At 44.1% G+C, this 24,091-nt stretch overlaps 1 protein-coding gene and 1 long non-coding RNA gene across 9 annotated transcripts in view; one reads left to right on the top strand and one right to left on the bottom strand.

Moving 5' to 3' along the window:
* The window catches only part of LOC130297121 (uncharacterized), a 170,406-nt gene that overhangs the window by 32,950 nt on the left and 113,365 nt on the right, over window positions 1–24,091 (bottom strand). For 5 of the 6 annotated variants that reach the window (XR_008849408.1, XR_008849409.1, XR_008849404.1 and 2 more), the window contains one exon: window positions 19,139–19,813. The exons of the other annotated variant lie outside the window; for it this stretch is intronic. This is a non-coding gene — a long non-coding RNA (uncharacterized LOC130297121). Of the gene's footprint in view, window positions 1–19,138; window positions 19,814–24,091 lie in introns of those variants that run through there. 6 annotated transcript variants of the gene reach the window in all.
* The window catches only part of KCNG1 (potassium voltage-gated channel modifier subfamily G member 1), a 163,975-nt gene that overhangs the window by 19,150 nt on the left and 120,734 nt on the right, over window positions 1–24,091 (top strand). The gene's annotated exons all lie outside the window — the stretch shown is intronic.

The raw sequence follows: 24,091 nt of genomic DNA on the forward strand, positions 1-24,091 counted from the left end.
AATGGCGTACGTGCAAAAAAATTCCAAAGTCCAAAATAGTGCATTTTTGTCACTTTTTTATGTCATGAAAAAATGAATAAAAATCAATAAGTCCTATCAATGCAAAAATGGTACCGCTAAAAACTTCAGATCACGGCGCAAAAAATTTGCCCTCATACCGCCCCATACGTGTAAAAATGTAAAAGTTATAGGGGTCAGAAGATGACAATTTTAACCCCTTCCCGCAGAATGGCATATATAAACGCCGGGTTGTGCAGTGCGTTCGCGCATCCCGGCGTTTATAAATGACATTCAGTTAACCCGGCGATGTGCAGCATCGCACGGGTTAACTGGCAGAAGTCCCGCTGTTTCCAGCAGGGGACAACTTCTGCTTCACCCCCAGGACCATCCATTGATGGTCCTGGTCAGCGATCACTGTGATTGGTCCCTGTGGACCAATCACAGTGATCTGGGGTGAAAGTTCAGATCCCCCGCACTGCCCGCCCCTGGAAGTCGGGCAGAACGGGGGACGATGGCTGCGGGGGCTCGCGGGGACCTGCGGCATAGGGGGGGAACATCAGGGGACCGGCGGCCTTACCTGGCGGGACCGAGGAGCAGCGGCAGGACCGGCCACGTGGACGAGCAGCGACGGGACCGGCAGGTAAGTATATGGTCCTCAGAAGCAGCAGTGAAGATCTTCACTGCTGCTTCTAGGAGTCTGAAAACTACAACTCCCAGCATGCCTAGACAGCCTTTGGCTGTCTGGGCATGCTGGGAGTAGTAGTTTTGCAACATCTGGAGGGCCCCAGTTTGGAGACCATTGTATAATGGTCTCCAATCTGTGCTCTTCCAGCTGTTGCAAAACTACAACTCCCAGCATGCGCTGACTGTCCAGGCATGCTGGGAGTTTTAGTTCAGCAACATCTGGCCCTTCAGATGTTGCCGAACTACAACTCCCAGCATGCCCTTCAGCTGTCTGGGCATGCTGGGAGTTGTAGTTTTGCAACAACTGGAGACACACTGGTTGGGAAACATTGTTTCTAACTCAGTGTTTCCTAACCTGTGTGCCTCCAGCTGTTGCAAAACTATAACTCCCAGCATGCACTAACAGACCATGCATGCTGGGAATTGTAGTTTTGCAACATCTGGAGGGCCCCAGTTTGGAGACCATTGTATAATGGTCTCCAATCTGTGCTCTTCCAGCTGTTGCAAAACTACAACTCCCAGTATGCACTGACTGTCCAGGCATGCTGGGAGTTTTAGTTCAGCAACATCTGGCCCTTCAGATGTTGCCGAACTACAACTCCCAGCATGCCCTTCAGCTATCTGGGCATGCTGGGAGTTGTAGTTTTGCAACAACTGGAGACACACTGGTTGGGAAACATTGTCTGTTTCTAACTCAGTATTTCCTAACCTGTGTGCCTCCAGCTGTTGCAAAACTATAACTCCCAGCATGCACTAACAGACCATGCATGCTGGGAGTTGTGGTTTTGCAACAGCTGGTGCACCCCCACCCCCCCCCCCCCCCCCTGTGAATGTACAGGGTACATTCACATGGGCGAGGCTTTTACAGTGGGTTTCTCGCATCTTGAGATGCAGCAAATTTTGCGCCGGGAAACTCGCTGTAATCCCCCGCCCATGTGACTGTACCCTAAAAACACTACACTACACCTACACAAAATAAAATAAAAAGTTAAAAACACTACATATACACATACCCCTACACAGCCCCCCTCCCCCAATAAGAACGTCCGGTACGCCACTGTTTCCAAAGCGGAGCCTCCAGCTGTTGAAAAACAACAACTCCCAGTATTGCCGGACAGCCGTTGACTGTCCACGCATGCTGGGAGTTTTGCAACAGCTGGAGGCACCCTGTTTGGGAATCACTGACGTAGAATACCCCTATGTCCACCCCTATGCAAATCCCTAATTTAGGCCTCAAATGCGCACGGCGCTCTCACTTTGGAGTCCTGTCGTATTTCAAGGCAACAGTTTAGGGCGACATATGGGGTATCGCCGTACTCGGGAGAAATTGCGTTACAAGGTTTGAGGGGCTTTTTATTCTTTAACCCTTCATGAAAAGGAAATGTTGGGGTCTACACCAGAATGTTAGTGTAAAAAATAAAATTTTGCTGATGTTGCCCTATACTTTACATTTTCACAAGAGGTAAAAGGGAAAAAAGCCCCCCAAAATTTATAACGCAATTTCTCCCGACTACGGAGATACCCCATATGTGAGTGCAAAATGCTCTGGGGGCGCACAACAAGGCCCAGAAGGGAGAGCGCACCATGTACATTTGATGTGATTTGCACAGGGGTGGTTGATTGTTACAGCGGTTTTGACAAACGCAAAAAAAAACAAAACCCCACATGTGACCCCATTTCGGAAACGACACCCCTCACGGAATGTAATGAGGGGTGCAGTGAGAATTTACCCCCCACAGGTGTCTGACGGATCTTTGGAACAGTGGTCCGTGAAAATGAAAACTTGTACAGCCCACTGTTCCAAAGATCTGTCAGACACCAGTGGGGGGCAAATGCTCACTGTACCCCTTGTTACGTTCCTCAAGGGGTCTCGTTTGCAAAATGGTATGCCATGTGTTTTTTTTTTTTGCTGTTCTGGCACCAGAGGGGCTTCCTAAATGCAAAATTTGCTCTCAAAAAGCCAAATATGACTCCTTCTCTTCTGAGCATTGTAGTTCGCCCATAGTGCACTTCAGGTCAAATTATGGGGTACCTCCATACTCAGAAGAGAAGGGGTTACAAATATTGGGGGGTATTTCCTGCTATTAACCCTTGCAAAAATGTGAAATTTGGGGGGAAACACACATTTTAGTGGAAATTTTTTTTTTTTTTTTTTACATATGCAAAAGTCGTGAAACACCTGTGGGGTAATAAGGCTCACTTTATTCCTTATTACATTCCTCAAGGGGTCTAGTTTCCAAAATGGTATGCCATGTGTTTTTTTTTTTGCTGTTCTGGCACCAGAGGGGCTTCCTAAATGTGACATGCCCCCCGAGCAAAATTTGCTCTCAAAAAGCCAAATATGACTCCTTCTCTTCTGAGCATTGTAGTTCGCCCATAGTGCACTTCAGGTCAACTAATGGGATACCTCCATACTCAGAAGAGAAGGGGTTACAAATATTGGGGGGTATTTCCTGCTATTAACCCTTGGAAAAATGTGAAATTTGGGGGGAAACACATTTTAGTGAAAAAAACATTTTTTTTTTTACATATGCAAAAGTCGTGAAACACCTGTGGGGTATTAAGGCTCACTTTATTCCTTGTTATGTTCCTCAAGGGGTCTAGTTTCCAAAATGGTATGCCATGTGAGGGTTTTTTGCTGTTCTGGCACCATAGGGGCTTCCTAAAGGCAACATGCCCCCCAAAAACCATTTCAGAAAAACGTACTCTCCAAAATTCCCTTATTGCTCTTTCCCTTCTGAGCCCTCTACTGCGCCCGCCGAACAATTTACATAGACATATGAGGTATGTCCTTACTCGAGAGAAATCGGGCTACAAATATAAGTATACATTTTCTCCTTTTACCCCTTGTAAAAATTCAAAAATTGGGTCTACAAGAACATGCGAGTGTAAAAAATGAAGATTGTGAATTTTCTCCTTCACTTTGCTTCTATTCCTGTGAAACACCTAAAGGGTTAAAATGACTGAATTTCATTTTGAATACTTTGGGGGGTGGAGTTTTTATAATGGGGTCTTTTGTGGGGTATTTCTAATATGAAGACCCTTCAAATCCACTTCAAACCTGAACTGGTCCCTGAAAAATAGTGAGTTTGAAAATTTTGTGAAAAATTGGAAAATTGCTGCTGAACTTTGAAGCCCTCTGGTGTCTTCCAAAAGTAAAAACTCGTCACTTTTATGATGCAGACATAAAGTAGACATATTGTATATGTGAATAAAAAAATTTTTTATTTGTAATATACATTTTCCTTACAAGCAGAGAGCTTCAAAGTTAGAAAAATGCAAAATTTTCAAATTTTTCATCAAATTTTAGGATTTTTCACAAGGAAAGGATGCAAGTTACCACAAAAATTTACCACCATGTTAAAGTAGAATATGTCACGAAAAAACAATCTCGGAATCAGAATGATAACTAAAAGCATTCCAGAGTTATTAATGTTTAAAGTGACAGTGGTCAGATGTGCAAAAAACGCTCTGGTCCTTAAGGCCAAAATGGGCTTGGTCCTGAAGGGGTTAAACGTATAAATTTTACTGCATGTAGTTATGATTTTTTCCAGGAGTACAAAAAAATCAAACCTATATACGTAGGGTATCATTTTAATTATATGGACCTACAGAATAAAGAGAAGGTGTCATTTTTACCGAAAAATGTACTGTGTAGAAACGGAAGCCCCCAAAAATTACAAAATGGCGTTTTTTTATTTATTTTGTCTCACAAAGATAATTTTTTCCTTTTCGCCGTAGATTTTTGGGTAAAATGACTGACGTCATTACAAAGTAGAATTGGTGGTGCAAAAAATAAGCCATCATATGGAATTTTAGGTGCAAAATTGAAAGAAAGAGTTATGATTTTTTAAAGGTAAGGAGGAAAAAACAAAAATGCAAAAATGGAAAAACCTGGGTCCTAAAGGGGTTAAGGCCAACAAAAGGCGGCATGGATTGTGGGGAATGACCCCCACCCTGCACTTGATCATTCCCAGTAAGAGCCGTCCCGGATTGGCCTTCCAGCCATACTACGGCCACAGTGTCAGACTGCATTGCAGCACAGACCCTGAATAATACCGGCTCTTACTTCACCAAAGCCAGGAGCCTTGATGACACATATTGCGCATCCACCACAATGCCTTTCACCTTCTCACATACCCCCCCCCCCCTTTGTTCAAGCCTGAGGGGGTGAACACCTGTGCAACAATGGACTCCCGATATGGCATTGGCATTGCCTAGCAAACAACCGGCTCCGTGTTCAACCTTTAACTTGAAATTCTGTAGTGACAGAAACCACCTGTTGACCCTGGCATTTTTGTCCTTGGCCTGGCACATCCACTTAAGGGGGGAATGATCCATCACGAGACGAAACTTCCTGCCCAACATAATGTCGGAGAGACTCGAGTGCCCACTTAATGGTCAGGCACTCTCTCTCGACTATACTATACCTGGTCTCTGCCGAGGTCAGTTTGCAGCTAAGAAAGACAACGGGATGCTCTTCCCCGTTGACTTCCTGTGAGAGTTTATCACTGAGACCTACCTCAGAGGCATCGGTCTGTACCACAAATTCCCTTTTGAAGTTGGGTGTCACCAACACCGGAGACCCACATAGGGCCGACTTCAAAGCGGAAAACGCCTGCTCTGCCTGTTCGTTCCAACGGACCATGACGGACTTGCGTCCCTTCAGGAGGTCTGTTAAGGGTGCAGCCACCGTAGCAAAATGGGGGATGAATCTCATATGGTAACCCTAGGAACGACTTCACCTGTCGGATAGTGACAGGTCAAGGCCAATTTCAGATAGCCTCTATTTTGTTTACCTGGTGTTTGACAACTCTACGCCCAATGACGTACCCCAGGTATTTGTTCTCTTCCAATCCTATGGCACACTTTTTGGAGTTGGCAGTTAACCCAGCCTTCCTAAGGAAGTCTACCACTGCCTGCACTTTAGGAAGTGGACTTTCCCAGTTTGTACTGTCGATGATGATATCGTCCAGATAAACTGAGGCATGCCGATGATGTGGCCGCAGAACAATATCCATTAGCCTTTGAAATGTAGCGGGAGCGCCATGTAAACCAAAGGGTAACACCATGTACTAAATAAACCTTCTGGTGTGTTAAAGGCTGTTTTCTCTTTGGCAGCCTATTTCAAGGGCACCTGCCAGTACCCTTTGGTGAGGTCCAAAACAGAAAAATACCGAGCCTGTCCTAGCCTTTCAATAAGCTTGTCAACTCTGGGCATGGGCTATGCATCAAACTTGGACACCTCATTAAGATTGCGGAAATCGTTACAGAACCACAACGTGCCATCTGGCTTGGGTATTAAGACTATCAGACTGGCCCACTCACTCTTTGATTCCTCAATGACATCCAGTTTTAACATCTGCTGTACTTCTTCCGTGATGTCTTGTCGACGCGACTAAGGTACCCGGTATGGTTTCAACCGTATTTTTACCTGGGGTTCAGTGACAATGTCATGGCAGATGACCGAAGTACGCCCAGGAAGGTCTGAGAACACATCGGTGTTCCTACTGACGAACTACCTCGCCTCTTGAGTCTGTGCAGAGAAAAGGCTGTCAGCAATTTTCACTGTGGCAACTGCTTCCCTCACACCAGACTGAAGGACGGGAAACTCCACCCCTAACAAACCTGACCGGGGGCTGTCATCCACACTAGTCTCCCTGTCTTTCCAAGGTTTAAACAAGTTTACATGGGAAACTTGCTCTGGCTTCATTCTCCCGGGCTGGTGTACCCTGTACGTCACCTCCCCTACCTTTTGGATCACTTCGTAGGGACCTTGCCACCGACCCAGAAATTTACTATCGACCATTGGTACCAAAACCAGAACCTAATCTCCCGGGGTAAAATTCAAAACCCGTGCCTGGTGATTATAAACTCTGCTTTGAGCTCGCTGAGCTGCCTCCATATGTTCCCTAACCAAGGGCAACACTGTTTCCATCTTTCCTGCAACTGAGTGAGGCTGGGTTCACACTACGTTTTTGCCATACTGTTTTCAATCCATTTTTCTAAAGAAAACCGTATGGCAAAAAAACGGATCGAACAGTATGGAAAAAGGAAAACCGTATGCGTTTTTAAACAGTATACTTGAAAACAGTATGGCAAAAACGTAGTGTGAACCCAGCCTGACATACTCAACTACACTTTTGTGCGGCGTGGGCTGTTGTTCCCACACCTTTTTAGCTATGTATGACCACGTGGATGTCTGTCGACAGCAGTTCAAAGGAACCTGAGAAATGTAGTTTTGAAACAGCTACAGGCTAGAGACCAGGCTGCTTAAGAAAGGTGCAGGATAGGATCTGAGCACGGAAATGATTCAGACATTAACGGGTGAAACTAAAGTATTTATGTTGCTTTTGATGAGGACAGTTGTCATGGAGACAGAAGAAACACTGACAAGAAAATGAGAACATACTAAACTATATGAGGAATGCCACGTGTGGCAGGGAGCACCTGTTGTAGCTGGGCATACCTTGCCTTTTTTATTTGGAAATATTCACATTCGAGAGGCAGGAATTCTTTTCCACACTTACACTATATTATATCAGTTTTACAATGTATCAGAAATCAATTATAACCTGAGAAATGATGTAACTGGAGCTAATGTTTGAAATTGATCAACCTCCACCAAGTTTTTAACATCAATTTCTAAGTGGATTTGCTATACAGCAAGGCATAGTGGGAGTAGTGGCATGATGATGCATCTGGGCCCAAAGAGGCAGGAAGCCTTTACCATCATATGGCCATCCACCTTGCTTGCATGCACCGAGGTCCTTGTAGCTATGTGTATATGAGTGAAGGAACAGATGTGCCACTGGCTGTACTTCATTTGACAGAGGGGGTAGAATAGACATCAGTGGTACTGTTAGGTGATTTCAGTTGGTTGGCAGCATCAATCCCTATGGAGATTCCACATTACAATCATATCAATGAGCAGCTCCACCAGTCCCTGAGTCTTCTCTTGTCAAGTTGTCAGCACATGCTATGCTTTGAAGTCCAGTGCAGCACTATTCTGTATGTAGAATGTATAAATACATTGTGCTTTTAGGGAGTGGTAATATTACTCTGCTTAATATGTTACTGTGATACATGCACAGTAATATACCCATAATGGAATGTCCTATGCAGGTTGAGGGGGGTAAGGGCTTCACATGGAGAATATTAATATTACTATTTTAAATGCACACAGTGGGGTGGGATTGTTAGGGGAGCTCGTATGAAGAAATAAATAACTGTGCTATGTGCACAGTAATAGATTTGATAGCAGATGTATCTAAGGCTATTTCATTTGCCTGCAACACCTTGCTGTCAGCTAATAGCTATTTAGTCTTTGGAGCAGAAAGGCGCTGAACAGAGAGAAAACCCATCATTGTGGAATACTTCATCAGAGCAAAGTGTAGGAAGTATTTTACTTAGGTCAGTTACATCACATAAATTAAAGGGCATGGATTTAATGAAAATCTTGTCATACAGGCTTGTAGTGCAGGTGATACTGATCAAAATGATACTTACCACATCTTGATCTGTCTCTCCGTTCCGCTGTAATTCTTCTTTTTCTATACATGCAAATTAGAAAGCGGTTTCTACAAATAAGCATAAATACATCTTCTGGATGGCTGAACATGTTTGGATGAGGAAAACGCTGTTAGAAAGAAAGCCACCCGCACTATAATCTTGTATGTTCAGCTTAGTGCGGTTGATCCTCCTGTCAATTTCCCTTTAGGCATTCATACACTTTGCTATGAGCATTGATATTTAGCTCTGGCTCCTACCATTTTTCTTGATCTTCTCTGAGATGCTTTTTCACCTTGACTGGAGTCACCTGTCGTAAATTCAGGCGACTGGACATGATCTGTAAAGACCCAGTCCTGTCTATATAAGATCTCATACCTGACAATGCATATCAGAGTAAAAATCATGAGGTGATAAAAACTTCCTGTTCAGTTTTGTGGAGCCACCGATCTGTTCAAGGGGACAAAACATTTCTGTTACAGTGAAAATTCCCAAGAGCACAGTGTCCGCCATAATTCATCATAGAGCTGGGTGCCCCACCAAACTAAGTATTTGGGGAGAAAGGCCTTTAACCCCTTAACGACCTCGGACGTAAATGTACGTCCTGGTTTGGCGGTACTTCGCGCCCCAGGACGTACATTTACGTCCTGCATATAACCGCGAGCATTGGTGCTCGCGTCATACACGGCAGGTTCCGGTTTCTATCAGCAGCCGGGGACCCGCCGGTAATGGCCGACATCCGCGATTGCACGGATGCCCGCCATTAACCCTCAGATGCCATGATCAGGGACGGCCTTTGGGGTGTGCGAGCTGTGCGGCCGCACAGGGCGCCATAACAACAGGGGCGCCTGGCGGCCGCCACATTTTTTTTTTTTACCTATTTCTAGGACGCGGGACCCTTAGGAATCATTGCAGGGCCGGTCCATTACACATAGCAGTCATTAGGGAGATGAGGAGCTGTGCATGTATGTTTTCTCTCCCCTGCTGTGGCATATTGTGACCGTGCAAACTTACGTCCTCCCAAGACAGAGCAGGGGGATGTGAAGGAGCTGTGCACCTATGTCCCCTCCCCCCGCTCTGTGTTTTCCTTTCCCCGTGCAAACTTGAAAGCTCCCGTGGTAGATGATGTTCTGTGGAGACACAGAAGGGGGGAGGGGAGGGGAGGGGCTCTGTATGTCCTCGCTCTCCCCTTGCTGTGTCTGCCTGTGTAATGCAGAGCTGCGTCCTCCATGGTGTGAGGTGAGATTTCCAAACCCGTGCAGTGATAGGAGTAGATGCAGCCTCACAGCACCGATCCCCGGCAGGGTAAGTGAACTTGCGGGCGGTTGTGGAGGTGATAAGGGGGGGGGGGTGTTATGGGGGGCGATGAGAGGTGCAGGGGGGTGTTATGGGGGTGATGAGAGGTGCAGGGGGGTGTTATGGGGGCGATGAGAGGTGCATAAAAAGTGTAAAAAAAAAAAAAAGGTGAAAAATTAAAAAAAAAAAAAAAAAAAGTGAAAAATCCCCTCCCCCAATAAAAATGAAAATTGTCAGTTTTTCCCATTTTTCCCCCAAAAAGCGTAAAATGTTTTTTTATAAACATATTTGATATCGCCGCATGCGTAAATGTCTGAACTATCAAAATATAATGTGAATGATCCCGTATGGTGAACGGTGTAAACATAAAAAAAATTTTTTAAAAGATTTAAAAAATGCAGCTTTTTTGTCTCATTTTATTTAAAAAATTTATAAAAAATTATCTAAAAAGTTTTATGTAGGCAAATCTGGTTTCGATAAAAAGTACAGATGACGGCGCAAAAAATGAGCCCTCATTCTGCCCTAAATACAGTAAAATGAAAAAGTTATAGGTGGTCAAAATAAGGCGATTTTAGATTACTGATTTTGTACACAAAGTTTTAGATTTTTTTTAAGCGGTACAAAAATATAAAAGTATTTAGCCATGGGTATCATTTTAATTGTATTGACCCACAGAATAAAGAACACGTCAATTTTACCGAAAAGTGTACAGTGTGAAAACGAAACCCTCCAAAATGTGCAAAATTGCGGTTTTCATTTAAATGCCCTCCCTAAAAAAAAATTTTTTTTCAGTTTGCCGTACATTTTATGGTAAAATGAGAGGTTTCATTACAAAGTACAATTGGTCACGCAAAAAACAAGCCCTTATATGGATCTGTAGATGGAAATATAAAAGAGTTATGGATTTTAGAAGGCGAGGAGGAAAAAACTAAAATACTAAAATAAAATTGGCCTGGTCCTTAAGGTTAAAATGTGCTTGGTCCTTAAGGGGTTAAAGAGAGGAGACCAAGAACCCTCTGCATTTCCGGTTACGGCCGCTCACCGGGCAGTGATCGGACCGAGATGACTGCTGATATCTATCAGCAGGCATCCCATGGCAATGCCTAGGGGGGTCATGAGACCCCCCCCATGTCGGCGATCACCACAAATCGCCGGTCAGTTCAGACTGACGATTTGCACTGATCCGGGCCAATCGGGTCACTGGTGACCCGGTCGCCGGAAAATAAGAATGAGAGAGACAGCTCCGACCACCGACCATCCTAAAGGATAGGAGCGAGGTGGCAGTGTTGCCACCTCCTCCTATCCCCTGCCATTGGTCGGTCAGAACGACCACCAATGGCAAGAGGGGGCGGGAGGGGTTGGAGTTCATTTCCCCCATTCTGCCTGCCAATCGAAGTCCGGGAAGAATGGGGGAAAACACGGGTGGCGAGGGGGGAGCATGGCCGGCTTACCAGGACCAGCGTCGGCATCTCCGAGCAGCGGCGGCATCATCGGAGCGGCGGCTGGAAAGTGCAGCTTTGGAGAAAGCTGCAGTGAAGATCGCGGTAAGTGATCTTCACTGTGGCCTTCTAAAAGCTGCAAAACTACAACTCCAAAGGCTGTCTGGGCATGCTGGGAGTTGTAGTTTTGCAACATCTGGAGGGCCACAGTTTGGAGACCACTGTGTAGTGGTCTCTAAACTGTAGTCCTCCAGATGTTGCAAAACTACAACTTTCAGCATGCACTGGCTGTCTGGGCATGCTGGGAGTTGTAGTTTTGCAACATTTGAAGTGGCACAGTTTGGAGACCACTATACGGTGGTCTCCAAATTGTAGCCCTCCAGATGTTGCAAAAGTACAATTCCCAGCATGCCCAGATAGTCAGGGATGCTTGGCGTGTAGTTCTGCAATATCTGGCCCTTCAGATGTTGCAGAACTACAACTACCAGCATGCCTGGACAGTCTGGGCATGCTTGGAGTTGTAGTTTTGCAACATCTGGAGGGCTACAGTTTGGAGACCACTACTCAGCGGTCTCCACATTGTTCTTCCCCAGTTGTTGCATAACTACAGCTCGTAGCATGCCCAGACTGTCCAGAAATGCTGGGAGTTGTAGTTCTGCAACATCTGAAGGGCCAGATATTGCAGAACTACATGCCCAGCATCCCTGACTGTCTGGCCATGCTGGGAATTGTAGTTTTGCAACAGCTGTATGCACACTGGTTGGGAAACACTGAGCTAGAGACTGTTTCCTAACTCAGTGATTCCAACCTGTGTGCCTCCAGCTGTTGCAAAACTACAACTACCAGAATGCACTGACAGACCGTACATGCTGGGAGTTGTAGTTTTGCAACAGCTGGAGGCACACTTGTTGGAATCACCCCCATGGTGCAAGAACAGTGGACCCCCTCCACATGTGACCCCATGTTATAAGGGGTACAGATTATTATAAGGGGTACAGTGAACATTTACACCCCACAGGTGTCTGACAGATTTTTTGAACAGTCGTCCGTAAAAATTAAAAATTGTATTTTTCATTTGCACAGCCCACTGTTTAAAAGATCTGTCAAACGCCAGTGAGGTGTAAATACTCACTGCACCCCTTATTAAATTCTGTGAGGGGTGTAGTTTCCAAAATGGTGTCACATGTGGGGGGGATCCACTGTTCTGGCACCACAGGGGCTTTGTAAACGCACATGGCCCACGACTTCCATTCCAAACAAATTCGCTCTCTAAAAGCTCAATGGCGCTCCTTCTCTTCTGAGCATTGTACTTCGCCCACAGAGCACTTTACATCCACATATAGGGTATTTCCATACTCAGAAGAAATGGGGTTAAAAAATTTGGGGGGGCTTTTTCTCCTATTACCCCTTGTGAAAATGAAGAATTTGGGGTAACACCAGCATTTTTTTTTTGTTTTTTTACGTCCCAATTTTACGAAAGTTCGTCAATCACCTGTGGGGTGTTAAGGCTCACTGTACCCCTTGTTACGTTCCTTAAGGGGTATAGTTTCCAAAATAGTATGCCATGTGTTTTTTTTTTTTACTGTTCTGGCATCATGCGACATGCCCCCCAAAAAACATTTCAGTAAAGTTCGCTCTCCAAAATGCCTTTGTTGCTCCTTCCCTTCTGAGCCCTCTAGTGCACCCACAGAGCACTTTACATCCAATTTTTGTCATTACTTGCATCCCTTCTTGGTGCAAAATACCAAAATTTCATGAAAATGTTGAAAATTTTGCATTTTTCTAACTTTGAAATTCCCTGCTTGTAAGGAAAATGTATATTCCAAATACATTTTATATTGATTCACAAATACAATATGTCTACTTTACGTTGGCATCATAAAATGGACATATTTTTACTTTTTGAAAACATTAGAGGGCTTCAAAGTATAGCAGCAAAATTTTTCAAAATTTTCATGAAAATTGCAAAATCTGAAGGGACAAATGTTACAGAACTACAAATCCCAGCATGCCTGGGCAGTCTAGGCATGGTGAGAGTTGTAGTTTTGCAACATCTGGAGGGCTACCGTTTGGGCACCACTCTAATAGTGGTCTCCAAACTGTGACCCTCCAGATGTTGCAAATCTACAACTTCCAGCATGCCCAGACAGCCTTTGGCTGTCTGGCATGCTGGGAGTTGCAGTTTGGCAACCACTAGGAAGGCAGCTGTAAAGATTGCTTTACTGCCACTTTCCTTGATGCTCCACGCCGTCGCCTCCCTACATGCGCCGCTGATCTCCGCTGATGCCACCGATGATCGCCGGTCCCCATCGCATCTTCTTCACAGGTACCGGCCGTCATCTTCTCCCCCCGTTCTGCCCGACATCCAGCGGTGGGCAGAGTGTGGGGTTTCCATGGCAACCCCCGTCTTCAACTGCCATTGGTCAATTCTCATTGCTGACTAATGGCACGGGATAGGAGGGGGTGGCACACCTGCAACCTCGCTCCTATCCCTTAGGATGATCGTGGCTGTCACTGACAGCTCCGATCATCCCTATTTTATGGGCGATTAGGTCACCAGAGACCCGATCAACCCGGAATAGCAGAAAATTGCATGTCTGAATTGACATGCGATTTCCTGCAATCGCCGACATGGGGGGGGAGGGGGGGAATGTGCCGGGATGCCTGCTGAATGATTTCAGCAGGCATCCCGGTCCGGTCCCCGACCGGCTAGCGGTGGGGCCGGGAGTTCCCACAGGCGTATCCATACGCCCTACGTCCTTAAGGACTTGGGATGCTGGGCGTATAGCATCATGGGGGCTTCCTAAATACGACATGCCCCCCAAAAACCATTTCAGCAAAATTCGCTCTCCAAAATGCCGTTGTCGCTCCTTCCCTTCTGAGCCCTCTAGTGCACCCACAAAGCAATTTACATCCACATATGAGGTATTTCCTTACTCGAGAGAAAATGAGTTACGAGTTTTGGGAGGCCTTTTTACCTTTTACCCCTTGTAAAAATGAAAAAAAAAAATGGGGCAACAATAACATTTTAGTGTAAAAAATGGAGATTTAGATTTTTCTCCTCCATTTTGCTGCTATTCCTGTGAAACACCTAAAGGGTTAACAAACTTTTTGAATGTCAATTTGAATACTTTGAGGGGTGCAGTTTTCATAATGGGGTCCATTATAGGGAATTTCAAACATAAAGACCCTCAAATTCACTTCTTAACTTAACTGGTCCCTGAAAAATTCAGATTTTGAAATTTTCGGGAAAATTTGGAAAATTGCTGCTATACTTTGAAGCCCTCTGATGTCTTCAAAAAGTTAAAACATGTCAACTTTATGATGCAAACATAAAGTAGACATATTGTATATGTGAATCAATATGTAATTTATTTGACATGCCCTTTTTCTAATTTTTCCTGAAATTTTGGAATTTTTCACCAAGAAATGATGCAAGTATCGACATAAATTTACCACTAAAATAAAGTAGAATATGTCACGAAAAAACTCTCTCGGAATCAGATATATAAGTAAAAGCATCCCAGTGTTATTAATGCATAAAGTGATAGTGGTCAGATTTGCGGGCTTCCGTCACGCTCCCTTCCCATAGACTTTCCTTGAGGGGGCGGGTGTGACGTCACGAGGGTTGGCCCTGAACACGGAAGCCCCCACACACATCGTTCGGACCAATAACTTCCAGACGTTGGGGAGCGGAGCGCCGAAAGCAAGGGAACGGAGTACCCCTTTACGGTTATAATGGGCTCCGTCCCCAAGGGGTTAAACCAAGATTGAATTAAAGATTTGGCATTAATTAGGCATCATTTCTCAAGGAAACCAGGCCCTGCCCATCATCTGTCTATTATAAGCCTTACAGTAAAGATGGCGGCATCATGTTGTGGGGTGTTTTTCGGCATCAGGGACTGGTCTGGGCTAAGATAAAGGTGAATGGAGGAAAAGTACAGTGATATTTCTTAATGAAAGCCTGTTCCTATAGACCTCAAACTGGGCCGAGGCACACAGCCAAGAGAATACAAGATTGACTTATGGACAACTCTGTGAATGTCCTTGAGTTGCCCAGCCAGAGCCCTGACTTTAAAGGAGTAATCCAGTGCTGAAAAGCTTATCCCCTATCCTAAGGATAGGGGATAAGTTTCAGATCGCGGTGCATCCGACCGCTGGGCCCCCCTGCGATCTCCCGTACAGGGCCGTGGGAAGGGGCGTGTTGACCACTGCACAAAGCACAAAGTGGCAGCTGACACCCCCCCAATACAACTCTATGGAAGAGCCGGAGCGCTGCATGTCAATCTCCGGCTCTTCCATAGCGCTGTATTGAGGGGGCGTGTCAGCCGCCGCTTCGTGCGGTGGTCGCTAACCCGCTATCTGGCCAGCGAGCCGGGTCCCCGTACACGAGATCGCGGGGGGGGGGAGGGGGGCCCAGCGGTTGGACCCCCACAATTTGAAACTTATCCCCTATCCTTAGGATAGGGGATAAGCTTTTCAGCACTTGACTACTCCTTTAACCCAATCAAACATCTCTGGAGGGACATGAAAATGGCTTCCACTGAAGAATGGCCCAAAATCCTCAAATCCAGGTGGGCAAACCTTGTGGCATCATACCCAAGAGGTTTGCAGGCTATTAAGGAGCTGAGTAAAAGGTCTGAAAACTTATTGTCAATAAATTTGCAGAGATTTCTAACATTCTGCTTTCACTTTGCAATTATGGGGTATTGAGTGCATGTATAGGGGAAACGGTATAAAAAATTTTCTGCACAAGAGCGCAACATGGGAATGTAGGGGACATTTAGAATTGTCTTTACAGCCTTTTTTTGCACTTGAAATGTCACAATTGCGCCAAAGCACTTTTTTTGCGACCTTTGGCTGTAAGCAAAAAGCTACAATTGATCTTGCAAAAGTCAATTTCAGTTTTCTCTTTGCAGTGGTAATGGATTAATCAAGTGCGAATGTCACACAAAATGTCGCAAAACCCCTCCAAAACTACAAATCTACACCATTTTTGCTTATGTGCGCCAAGTTTATCTACTCCCCTGCCATAGTATGATAAGTATGTTGCATGTAAGCAATACCAAGGAAAAAATAAATTATTTTAAAACACACTTTCAAAAGACAACAATGATAAATCTTCCCCATAATATTTTCTGAACCCCATTTGCATGTAGCAGAACGATTCTGCATGGACATATAATGAGCATGCTGCAAATTTAAAAATCATTATGCTGCGGAAAAGCTGCAAATTTCACTTTTTTAATGTATATGGTAAAATCTGCAGCACAATCTACATGTTACATGTTACTGAGAACCTATAAAATCGACATGGCACAGTGTGGACTCTCCTTTAAAGGGGTACTCCGGTAAAAAAAAAAAACTTTCATCACCTTCTAAAAATCATAACACTTTGAATTTTGCACCTAAAAATCCATATTATGGCTTATTTTTTGCGCCACCAATTCTACTTTGCAGTGACAGTCATTTTACCAAAAAATCCATGGCGAAACAGAAAAAAAAAATTTATTGTGCGACAAAAAATATGTCATTTTGTAAATTTTGGGGGCTTCCGTTTCTACGCAGTGCATTTTTCAGTAAAAATTACACATTATCTTTATTCTGTAGGTCCATACGGTTAAAATGATACCCTACTTATATAGGTTTGATTTTGTCATACTTCTGAAAAAAAATCTAAACTACATGCAGGAAAATGTGTACGTTAAAAATGCTCAATTTGACCCCTATAACTTTTTTACTTTTCCACATACGGGCCGGTATGAGGACTCATTTTTGCGCCGTGTTCTGAAGTTTTTATCGGTACCATTTTGTATTGATCTGACTTTTTAATGGGTTTTTATTCATTTTTTCATGAAATAAAAGGTGACCAAAAATACGCTATACGCTGGAATTCTTTTGCGCGTACGCCATTGACCGTGCGGTTTAATTAACAATATATTCTTATAGTTTGGACATTTACACACGCGGCCATACCACATATGTTTATTTTTATTGACACAGTTTATTTTTTTTATGGGAAAAGGGGGGTGATTCAAAATTTTATTAGGGAAGGGGTTAAATGACCTTTATTAACTCTTTTTTTAGGGGGATATAACACTGCACACACTGCTCTTTTACCCTGACCCTGCAAAGCCATAGCTTTGCATGGATCAGCGTTCTAGGGGCTCGATTGCTCAAGCCTGTAGCTCAGATTGAACGCGACGGAGCAATTTAAGGGGGCCTCCACTCGCGTCCTAGCTGATCGAGACATTGCAATTTTATTGCGATAGTCCCGATCAGCTGGGAAGCTTTTACTTTCATTTTGGACGTGGCGACCAACTTTGAACGCTGCATCTGAAGGGTTAATAGCAGATCGTTGTGCCGCGCGCTATTAGCCCAGGGTCCCGGCTATCATTAGCAGCCGAGACCGACCCGGCATGATGCGGGGTCACGGCCTTAACCCCTTTTTGCGTTTGTTCTTTCCTCCTCGCCTTCTAAAATCCATAACTCTTTTATATTTCCATCTACAGACCCATATAAGGGCTTGTTTTTTGCGTGACCAATTGTACTTTGTAATGAAACCTCTCATTTTACCATAAAATGTACGGCGAACCCAATAAAAAAAAATTTAAATGAAAACCAAAATTTTGCACATTTTGGAGGGGTTCGTTTTCACACTGTACAATTTACGGTAAAAATTAAATGTGTTCTTTATTCTGTGGGTCAATACGATTAAAATGATACCCATGGCTAGATACTTTTATATTTTTGTACCGCTTAAAAAAAATCAAAACATTTTTGTACAAAATCAGTAATCTAAAATCGCCTATAACCACCTATAACTTTTTCATTTTTCCGTATATAGGGCGGTATGAGGGCTCATTTTTTGCGCAGTCGTCTGTACTTTTTTTTTTAGATACCACATTTGCATATATAAAACTTTTAGATAATTTTTTATTAATTTTTTTAAATTAAAGGGGACAAAAAAGCAGCATTTTTGGACTTTTTTTTTTTCCGTTTATGCCATTCACTGTACGGGATCATTAACATTATATTTTGATAGTTCGGACATTTACGCACACCAAGCGATACCAAATTTGTTTATTAAAAAAATATTTTACGCTTTTTGGGGGTAAAATGGGAAAAACTGACAATTTTCATTTTTATTGGGGGGGGGGGACTATCTATAGCAATCCTTTGATTGCTAATACTGTGCAGTGCTATTCATAAGACACAGCACTGCTCAGTATTATCGGTAATCTTCTGCTCTGGTCTGTTCGATCGCAGACCAGAGCAGAAGACCCCGGGAGAAGGCCGGAGCAAGGTGAGGGGACCTCCGGCCGCCATGCTGGATGATCGGATCGCCGCGGCAGCACTGTTGGCGATCTGATCATCCAATCCAAGTACCGCAATGCCGCAGATGCCGTGATCTGTATTGATCATGGCATCTGAAGGTTTAATGGCGAACATTCGCGCGATCGCGGATGTCGGCCATTACGGGCGGGTCCCCGGTTGCTGCTAGCAGCCGGAACCTGCCGTGTATGACGCGAGCACCGTTCCGATGCTCGCGGTCATACACAGGACGTAAATGTACGTCCTGGTGCAGGAAGTCCCGCCCCCAAGCCAGGACGTATATTTACGTTTGTGGTCGTGAAGGGGTTAAGAGGTTAAATCAACTGGTGCCAGGAAGAAAAACAGATTTCTATATTTCTTCTATTTAAAAATCTTTATCCTTCCAGTACTTCTGCTGTTTTCTACAGAGAAAGTTCTTTTCTTTTTGAATTTCTTTTCTGTTTGTCCGCAGTGCTCTCTGCTGACACCTCTGTCCAGAGCAGGAGCAAATCCCCATAGCAAACCTCTCCTGCTCTGGAGAGTTCCTGACATGAACAGAGGTATCAGTGGAGAGCACTTTGGTTAGACAGAAAAGAAATTCAAAAAAGAGAATAATTTCCTGTGGAGCATACAGCAGCTGATAAGTACTGGAAGGATTTTTAAATAGAAGTAATTTACAAATCTGTTAAACTTTCTGTCACCAGTTGATTTAAAAAAAAAAAAAAGTTTTCGACAGGAGAACCCCTTTAATTATGTGCATGCACAGTTTTTTGGGCTGTTTTTTTTTTTTGGGGAGAGTAAAATAGGCCAAAAAGGCCAAATACTATTGATCTTAGTGGGAAAAGAGCTCTTTATTCTGCCATCATTTAATAATCATAAAATTGTTACTGTGATAAAAAATTAAGCCTTTTTTGTTGTTTAGTGCCAAAATCCATCTGTAATTGGACGCATATTTTTGCTATAGCTCCAGAAAATGTAGCAAATTCAGCAAAGAAAAAATATTTAAGAAATGGCTAAAAGCAGTCCCAATGGGCTCATAATACAGACCTTTAGACTTTTCATAAAGCAGCCTATTACCATTTGGAAGCAATGCACAGATTGAAACAATATTATGAGCGATTCTATGTTTTTGATAGTCAGGACACGTTTAATTTTAGCTCAGTACTGCCCCATTAACCCTTTAATAGTGTGCAAATAGGTTTTGAGAATCCTTTTTCACCTCTACGGTCAGCACATTGTGTTCTGCTGTGAACAGTCTGATGGGATGTGAGCACCATCATTTCCCCATCGCCTACTTTCCTATTCTCAGATAATAACGTCCATTGTCAGGAGCGAGGCAATCAGGCTGCCCTGCATAAAACACAATTTACCATTGGTGTGGACAGGGCTAGACATCCCACACAAGATCACATTTTACGCATCTTGGTTCGCAATTCATTATGCCACATATGTAGTTTCTCCACGCAATTGAGATGATTTCTGTGTTACTCCTGGAGCCAGTGCCAAGGACATAGAAGGTTAAACAGCTCTTAATCTTCAGAATTAAACTTATGTCAGAATGCTGTATCCTGCTGAGGTATAGAAGAGAAGTTCTTTAATACCTAAGTTACCACAGTTGCCAATGCTACATTGAAATGAACAGGATTTTATCAGCATTTGTTGACTATGCCTTTTTCGTTGCAGGTTTAAGATGTTCACTGCTAACCACTAAACACAGAGTGAATAAAAAAAAGAAGGTGCTAAATTACAGCCTTGGTATTTATTACCAAGACGCATCTTTTTTAACATCAAGTTTATTTTTTGCACTATAAATGTTCAAATAGATTTCCAGTGGTGACCCGGCAGATGTCTAGTCAGTAGTCCAGTTCTGTCCAGACATGGCCAGCATATCCTCAGAAATTGACTGCATCTGTGATGCATTGCCATAGGTCGTTCAGATCTTGCGGCTGGGGAAGATGAACTGAATCCTTTATTTAGCCCCCACATAAATAAGATGTTGGGGTGTTAAATCTGTATATAATTGAGGCTGGTGAATCATTTCCATTTGGATATTTGCCGATATTTGAATGAATTGAAATGCTCGATCTGCTGTGCTGGGTTGGAAAAAATTATTTACCAGAGCTGCTAGATCACCAGAGCCGGCGAGATTGATGATGTTCACCATTACCGGCAGGTCCCAGTCTGCTCATAGCAGCCGAAGCTGCAGTCTATGAAGCGAGCGCAGCTTCTGTGCCCGCTTAATAGTCCAGATGAGACTCAGGACATACATTTAGGGCAGACATGGTGAGGCAGACAGAGTAGCCTAATGTCACTTGGCACAATCTGGTAGAAACTCCTGCAATACTGCAAGTAATGGTAAGCCTACACTAAATAAAATTGTGGTAGCTTTCCTACAGCAGCATATGTGCATTGTTTTCACAGGTAAAATTAGATTTACATTGCATTAGTACTTCCGTTAGTGGTATCTGTTGGCATCCCACCAAAAACAGGAGACCCCATTGATTTCAATGACCGACCTGAGTCACCTAGTGACTCAGTTTGGGCCGCATGTACCATTTTCAGCGGACTCAAAAGCAAAGTACACAGACATTTTGAGTCTGCTTAACCCCTTAATGACAATGGACGTACTCCTACGCCCCCGTTTCCGAGTCCTTAAGGACCGAGGACGTAGGAGTACGTCCTGTCCATTCCCGGCCCCCCGCCGCTAGCCGGAGGGGAGCCGGTGCCCGATGCCAGCAGGCATCGCGGCATATCGCCCAGGGGGGTCATTATGCCCCCCCCCATGTCGGCGATGGCCGCAGATTGCTGGACAATTCAGTCCAGCGATCTGCAGCGATTCCGGGTCAATCGGGTCACCAGTGACCCGGTGACCCGGAATTACTGGCTGATCGGGGCAGTCAGAGACGGCCCCGAATAGCCATAGACAGCAGGGGTGAGGTGGCACTGGTGCCACCTCACGATCGCCCTGATTCGTCGGCCGACCAATCAGGGCGCCTGCTGCGGGTGTCACTCCCGCAACCCGCTCCGCCCCTCTTCCGGAGGACGTAAGCGGGTGCGTGACGTGCACCCCGGGTGCTGGGGACCCCGATCCCCGGCGTGAATGTTGGGATCGGGGCCCCAGGAGCAGCTGCGGCGGCAGCGGGACTGACCTGCGCGGTGTGGATCGTTGGAGGTGAGTGACAGCCTCCTGCTGTTGCTTAGCAACAGCTCCCAGCATGCAAAAAGGGCATGCTGGGAGCTGTAGTTATGCAACAGGAGGAGGCAGACCACCACAACTCCCAGCATTCCCTTATGGGCATGCTGGGACTTATGGTTTTGCAACAGCTGGAGGCACATTTTTTCTATGGAAAAGTGTACCTTCAGCTGTTGTATAACTACAACTCCCAGCTTGCACAATCAGCTAAAGTGCATGCTGGGAGTTGTAGTGGTGCATCTGGTGGTTGCTTAACTACAACTCCCAGCATGCCCGTTGGCTGTCGGTGACTACTGAGAGTTGTAGTTTTGCAACAGCTGAAGGCACACTGTGTTAAGTAGCAAACCAGTGTGTCTCCAGCTGTTGCATAACTACAATCCCCAGCATCCCCAGCCAAAGTAGTATGCCTCCAGCTGTTGCATAACTACAAGACCCAGCATGCCCTTCCGCTGTCCGTACATGCTGGGAGTTGTAGCTTTTGCAACAGCTGAAGGCACACTGGTTGCAAAACACTGAGTTTGTTACCAAACTCGGTGTTTCACAACCAGTGTGCCTCCAGCTGTTGCAAAACTACAACTCCCAGCATGCACTGATAGACCGTACATGCTGGGAGTTGTAGTTTTGCAACAGCTGGATGTTCCCCCCCCCCCATGTGAACGTACAGGGTACACTCACATGGGCGGAGGATTACAGTAAGTATCCGGCTGCAAGTTTGAGCTGCGGCAAATTTTCTGCCGCAGCTCAAACTGCCAGCGAGAAACTACTGTGAACCCCCGCCCGGGTGACTGTACCCTAAAAACACTACACTACCAAAAAATTAAATAAAAAGTAAAAAACACTACATATACACATACCCATACACAGCCCCCCCTCCCCAATAAAAATGAAAAACGTCTGGTACACCACTGTTTCCAAAACGGAGCCTCCAGCTGTTGCAAAACAACTACTCCCAGTATTGCCAGATAGCCGTTGACTGTCCAGGCATGCTGGGAGTTTTACAACAGCTGGAAGCACCCTGTTTGGGAATCACTGGCGTAGAATACCCCTATGTCCACCCCTATGCAAGTCCCTAATTTAGGCCTCAAATGCGCATGGCGCTCTCACTTTGGAGCCCTGTCGTCTTTCAAGGCAACAGTTTTGGGTCACATATGGGGTATCGCCGTACTCGGGAGAAATTGGGCTTCAAATTTTGGGGGGTATTTTCTGCCATTACCCTTTTTAAAAATGTAAAATTTTTGGGAAACCAAGCATTTTAGGTAAATTTTTTTTTTTTTTTTTTTTTTTTTACATATGCAAAAGTCGTGAATCACCTGTGGGGTATTAAAGTTCACATTACCCCTTGTTACGTTCCCCGAGGGGTCTAGTTTCCAAAATGGTATGCTATGTGTTTTTTTTTTGCTGTCCTGGCACCATAGGGGCTTCCTAAATGCGGCATGCCCCCAGAGCAAAATTTGCTTTCAAAAAGCCAAATGTGACTCCTCCTCTTCTGAGACCTGTAGTGCGCCAGCAGAGCACTTTTCACCCCCATATGGGGTGTTTTCTGAATCGGGAGAAATTGGGCTTCAAATTTTGGGGGTATTTTCTGCTATTATCCTTTTTAAAAATGTAAAATTTTTGGGAAACCAAGCATTTTAGGTTAAAAAATTTTTTTTTTTTTTTACATATGCAAAAGTCGTGAAATACCTGTAGGGTATTAAGGTTCACATTACCCCTTGTTACGTTCCCCAAGGGGTCTAGTTTCCAAAATGGTATGCCATGTGTTTTTTTTTTTTTTTTTTTTTTGCTGTCCTGGAACCATAGGGGCTTCTTAAAGGTGACATGCCCCCGAAAAAACATTTGTCGCTCCTTCCCTTCTGAGCCCTCTACTGCGCCCGCTGAACAATTAACATAGACATATGAGGTATGTCCTTACTCGAGAGAAATTGGGTTTCAAATACAAGTAAAAAATGTTCTCCTTTTTACCCCTTGCAAAAATTAAAAAATTGGGTCTACAAGAACATGCGAGTGTAAAAAATGAAGACTTGTGAATTTTCTCCTTCACTTTGCTGCTATTCCTGTGAGACACCTAAAGGGTTAATACACTTATTGAATGTCATTTTGAATACTTTGTGGGGTGCAGTTTTTATAATGGGGTCATTTATGGGGTATTTCTAATATGAAGACCCTTCAAATCCACTTCAAACCTGAACTGGTCCATGAAAAATAGCGAGTTTGAAAATTTTGTGAAAAATTTCAAAATTGCTGCTGAACTTTGAAGCCCTCTGGTATCTTCCAAAAGTAAAAACTCATAAATTTTATGATGCAAACATAAAGTAGACATATTGTATATATGAACCAAAATTTTATTTTGAATATCCATTTTCCTTAGAAGCAGAGAGCTTCAAAGTTAGAAAAATGCAAAATTTTCATTTTTTTCATCAAATTTGGGGATTTTTCACCAAGAAAGGATGCAAGTTACCATAAAATTTTACCACTAAGTTAAAGTAGAATATGTCACGAAAAAACAATCTCGGAATCAGAATGATAACTAAAAGCATTCCAGAGTTATTCATGTTTAAAGTGACAGTGGTCAGAATTGCAAAAAACGCTCCGGTCCTTAAAGTGTAAAAATGGCCTGGTCCTTAAGGGGTTAAAACGGCGCATAGGTCTAAAACAC

The sequence above is a fragment of the Hyla sarda genome, chromosome 12, assembly GCF_029499605.1.
Source record: "Hyla sarda isolate aHylSar1 chromosome 12, aHylSar1.hap1, whole genome shotgun sequence".
NCBI classification, from domain to species: domain Eukaryota; kingdom Metazoa; phylum Chordata; class Amphibia; order Anura; family Hylidae; genus Hyla; species Hyla sarda.